Below are 6,000 nucleotides of genomic sequence, written 5' to 3' on the forward strand. Positions count from 1 at the left end.
TCCACGATCTTTTAAATGTACATTTAAAATTATATTGAGATCAGCATAAAATAATTCACCGACATGGCATGAAATATTATAATACACATGACAGAGCTTTTATGCCTCTGTGTATTTCCCTCCCTTAGTGACAGAGATGTCATTGGACTCTAGCAACAGCAGAGGCAGTGCTGCTATTGGGTAAAAGATGCTGGTTTATCCCTTTTGGTAGGTAGAGCCTAGCTGCTGTAATGGCCAATCAGGTGTTTTGTATCTAGGAGAAATATGGTATGTATAGCTATTTAAATCCAACGACAATGATGTAAGCAAGGGTGGCTGTTGTAAAGAAGGGGGGGAAAGAGGTTAGTAATGAGACAAACTGAAAGGAAAATCTTGTCAAGCTGAATTATTTACAGTGCACTGGCTAAATCCAAGTGGAGCTGAACATAAGTGACCCACCACACCTGCACACTGAACCAAAATGTTAAAGCCTAATAGAGACACCCTTCTATCTGAGGGTTTAACCAGACACATGTTCTTGCTCCCTAGTTCTCCTGATGCTTTAAAATTAAGCATTTGAATTAATAGTAAGGCTGCTGTTATAGTTCACTTTGAAAGGTATATCCAGTCGCGCTTTGTGTTCTGTTTACATGAAGCTTTTAAAATGAGCCGGGTTCCAACAGGGACATTAAAGGGTGATATCATGTATTCAAAATAGTCCTGCAATTGTGATGGGTCTCATTGGGCCAAATTTTGCTCTGATTTACACCCAACCTTCCCTTTGGGAGTGAACACCTTTAGAAACCCTCAATGACTTCAATGGTGTCACATAAAATGTAAATCAGTGTAGAATTTGCCCCTCCGCCCCTGTTCCCAGCATCATACTTTATTGTACAAAGGTGTTTGCCTTATCCTTCACTATCTCCCCTGGGCTGAAACAAACCAAACATGGACTCAGCTCAGAAACAGCCAACAGAGAAAATTCCCCAAACAATTACATTATTTTAAAGATGTGTAATTTACATATACTTATTATTATAATTATTCTGGCTTCATACAGTTGATTAACAATGAGATATAAAGTGCTACAACAGATTCAGTTCTCTTTTGATAGGAATGGCAGGAGAACTAGCTGTAGGCTAGTAGATGTCCTGGGCCGCTAGTGATTTGTCTATACTAGTGATCCCATTGTTACTAGAAAAGGTGGAGTTGTGCGGATAGTAACACGAGAGAGAAATTATTTTTAAAAAGGGTTAGTGCGGACAAGATTAAAAATGCATGCAATGGGGCTAGCATGATACAAATGATCTTGTTATCAGCACACTGTATTGACACACTAGGACCGGGACTGGATTTCTGTGCTGGTTTCTACATCCACAGGCTGGTTGTACCTATGAATCAGTGGTTTGCTGGATCACCAGTAGCTAACAGGATCAGTTAAAGAAGATAAAGACATTGCTGAATGATTTCTTTGCGTCAGTCTTCACTGCCCCAGAACATTGTGCAAATTCCTACCGTGGACCTCCTCTTTTCTGGTATTAAAGATGGAGCACTCAGAGACGAAGGCGAAGACATGCCAGAGCAAATAAATCAGTTAAAAAGCAATATCACCAAGCCCAGTTGTATACATCCAAGAGTTCTGAAGGAGGATATGTTTGAAGTAACTGAGCTGCTAACAAATATGCATCCTCTCATTAAAATTAGACACTGACCTAGAGGGCTGGAGGATGTCAAATCTTGTACCTAATTTTTTAAAAAGTGTTTAGATGTGTGATTTGGGGAATTACAACCCCGTAAGCCTTACGTCTAGTTGTAGCAAATAGGTCGAAACAATAATTAAAAATAAAACGACAAGACATCTGGAACATCACAATATTTCTCCAAAGAAAACAATGTCTCTCCTAATCTCTTCAAGTTCTTTGAATGTGTCAGTAAAGTACTGGATAAAGGAGAATCAGTTGGCATAATTTATTTAGACTTCCAAAAGGCCTTTGACAAGGTCCTGCATGAGAAGCTACTAAAGAAGCTATTAATTCATTGGGTGAGAGAGAAAATATTTATCTTGGATCAAAAACTGTACAGTGTTGAATGATAACTTTTCCTGTGATGAAAATCAAACAGCAATGTATCATAAGTTTCTGCACTGGGCCCTGAGATCTTACTGCAGAAATTATATTTAGCCACTTTCGAAGTGTCAAATCAAATATACATAATACTGTATAATTATAGACAAACATTTGTTCCAAACAAGTACCTTAAAATTAATATCTTATGATAACACAATTAAATAAGCTAAGCAAATGCTAATAACTAAGCAAATTAGACAATCACTTGTAAGGCATGATAATATTTAGTCTTCCTCGAGTGAAGGGAACTGGACTCTTGAAGTCCCTCCCAGTCCTATACTTCTCTGATTCCTTAACTGTAAAGCAAAATAGCTTTAAGAAAAAAATCAAATGAATTCTTATTTCAGTATTTCTCCCAAATATAAAATCTATGTATAAACTTTTGGTGCAGATAATACTTTGCATTTCTACACTAGATTTTTCCCAAGGATTTAAAAGTGTTCTACACATATCAGGGTACGTCTACACAGCACACTTATTTCAAAACAAGCTATTTCAGAATTTTTTTCTGAAATAGCACATCTACACTACAGGGAAGCCTCAAAATTAGTCCAAGGCAGGCTTCCCTAATGTGGATGTGCTACCTCGATTTAGAGCCCCAGGAGGCACTGGGGAGTAATTACTTTGAAAGGCCCTGGGGAGGAGCTATTTTGAAATAGCAGCAGTGGAGCATCCACACTACTGCTATTCCGAAATAGCTATTTCGGAATAAACGTTATTCCTTGTGGAATGAGAATTACAGGTTTCAAATAAGCTATCCATTATTTCAAAATTACTTTGAAATAATGGAATGGCCGTGTAGATGTTTGTATTGTTATTTCAAAATAACATCAGTTATTTAGTGAATTAAGTCTCAGAACAAGGGCCTTGGAGTCACTGTCACTAATTTAAGGCTAGGTAGAGGTACAGAAAGGATACTACTAGCTCACAAAGGCTATGTGTACACTGCAGCACTATTTTGGAATACCAGAGGTACCCTGAAATAGCTATTCCACATCTTCACAGCAAGCCCATTTTTTTTAAAATATAACAGGCTCACTATTCCAACATCCCTGTAAACCTCATTCCATGAGGAGTAAGGAACATTTCAGAATAGTGGATTATTTCAAAATAAGTGCTGTGTAGACAACACCAAATTTCAAAATAAGTTATTTAGAAATTGACTTGAAATAAGCTATGCAATTTGCGGAGCTCAAATTGCGTAGCTTATTTTGACCTCCAGATGCAGTGTAGATGCACCCAAAGAAAGCCAGTGGCAAACCAGAAACAGTCCCCAGAACTCCTGAATTAGTCTATAGTCTAGCCTTTAAATCTCATTTCTATTCCTGATTGGTGAGAGATTGATACTGTGATGTTTCTTTTCCTTACCAGTCTTTCATACAGATTTTACAGTAAAGGCTATTCTTTAGTCTGGTGTGAAACTGAGATGCCCTCAAAGTGCAGGATGGAGTCAGTCTCTGCTCTGTTTTAAAAACAGAAGGGAAAAAAACCAATCTGAAACATTCTGGGCGGACACAACAAAGCTTTTCAATTTTTAAACGTGTTTTGTGTGGGAAATCCCCAAGTAGCAAGTGCTATAGGCAGCACTGCATCTTTTATCCACCTGGATCAAACAAACAGTTCTATTCTTAAAAATTAATCACAATTTATTTGGTGATCTTCTGGCTGCAGAGAGAGGGAAAGAGAGTGAAAGCCATGTGACTTCTTTTCCTTGCTATTTTTCCAAGGGGGCGTGGGCAGAGCAAAGGGAGCGTTTAGGCATAGCTAGCCTTTTACTCCCATTTTTAGTCAAGTTACTGACATCGGAGCTCACAAAGAAAAAAAATCTCCAGAAGCTGCCACTGTAAAAACTGAAGAGGCATTGGTACGGTACTACAAAGGACTGCAAGGTTAGGCTCCATCTTATTTTCCTGGCTTTCATCGGCTGCAATGATCTATTTATTTTACTTTTGATGTAGTCTACCTATTTATGTTTTAGTTTAAATCATTTATAGGAGAAGAAATAAAATAAAATAAATATGTGCTGTTAAATGAGCCAGTCTTATGTGCTGATGGACATTAATTGCTGTGGCTTTTTAAAAAAAATGTGTTTTGGAAGAAGGGAGACACTAAAATTTAACACTTTTTTTCACCAAGAAAAGTGGCTACTAATGCCAAAAACTAAAACAGTTTCTCTTTGTGTAAGAACTCAGTTATATACCCACCCTTTGATCAGTTTGGAAGATCAGGCTATAGCTCTAATTGGATAGCAGTTTGTCAGAAATATCACAGTGTATTTACTGTAGATAATTCACTACAATTTGATCTGATTAGCAATTTCTGGCCAGGAAAGGACTGCAAGAGCAGGACTAGGAAAGCAACACAATTATCAATGGTATATTTCCTTTAGAACATTGATGGTCATCTTTTTGAGAGCAAGTTGAAGTGTCACACTCTCTCTTGAAGTAATTCTTGTGCCTCGGCCTGTCTTTCTTGTGCACCCTAAACTCCTTCTTGAGTCAATGGGAATTTGCATTGTACAAGAACTGCAGATTTAGACCCTAGGCCTTGTGTAATCTAGAGAATTAGAATTAGCACATACTAACCAGTTTATGTCCATCCAAGCATGTCTTCAATACAGCATGTATCCACACACAAAACTACTCCCAAAAATGTAAGGATATGTTGTCTCCACTGGTGCAGTGCCAGTGTGGACAGGAAACATGTAAGCAATGAGTCCACAGCTGCAATAGTCCCACAATACACTGGGGCTTAGGTGGCTTGCCTAGTCTATAATCTGGCCCCTACAGTATAGCTGCCCCTTATCTATACTGTACACAATACTATTACACGGTAGAGGTCATTTACGTTATATTTTGTCTATATCCTCTTCCTCAGCATTGTCTGGTGATCTTTAGCAGCAAAGCACATTACAGAATCTTTATGTGAGTACGTTTCAGCTAGCCAGAGGCAGTTGTGCAGGTAGCAATGACTATTAGGGATGACAAAGAAGTATTGTTGCAGCTGAACTCAGTGATTTGATCTATGGCTGGTGCTTTGCTGAGCAACATCAGAGTAGGAAAAAGATATTAGAAATGACCTTAATAAAGCCAATTCTGACGGTCAGAATGGGGATGATGCACATTTCTGAATAGCCCGAAGAAGACCCTCTCTGCTCCCATTGCTACAATAGTGCTGAGGAAGAAGTTAACCCTAACAAAAATAACATGCAAAGATGTTCTATGGTGTGTGCAGCCCAACTTGCAACATCACCTGGCAAACTTTTTGAGCAATAAAGTGGAGAAAATAGAACAGGTAGAACAATTGGTGTATTTGGGTGGGTGGGTAAGGGACGACTATTTGGCATCACTGAGAATCATAGCAACACAGAGCTAAAAGGGATGTTTAGAGAATATTTAGTCTATCATTTAGTGGACCACTCTGGTGCAGTATACTTATACCTAGTCCATCCCAACAGGTGTTTGTTCTAGCCTGTTCTTAGAAACCTCCAAAGCTGTGGAGTCCCCAGCCTCCCTTCAGACTCTCTTCCAGAACTTAGCAGTCCTGTTAGAAAGTTTTTTTTCTAATATCTGGCCTAAATCTCTCTTGCTGCAGATTACTTCTTGTTCAATCTTTTGTGGACATGGAGAGTAGTTGATCATGACACTATTTATAATGGTCTTTTCTGAAGACTTATCAGATTGCCCATCCATCTTTTTTTCTCTAAAATAAACATTCCTCTTCTTAACCTTTTCTGGTCTTCCAAACTTTTTATCAATTTTGTTGCTGTCCTCCGGCTTATCTCTGTTTCTCTAGAAGTTTGGTGTGATTTGGTCAAGTAGAAAAGCTCTGAAAACAGAGATTTCTCATGGAAATGTTGATGTAACCTTAATTATAGAATATCATTGTTACGATA

This window comes from Pelodiscus sinensis, chromosome 3, assembly GCF_052426305.1.
Source record: "Pelodiscus sinensis isolate ZL-2025 chromosome 3, ASM5242630v1, whole genome shotgun sequence".
Lineage (NCBI taxonomy): Eukaryota > Metazoa > Chordata > Testudines > Trionychidae > Pelodiscus > Pelodiscus sinensis.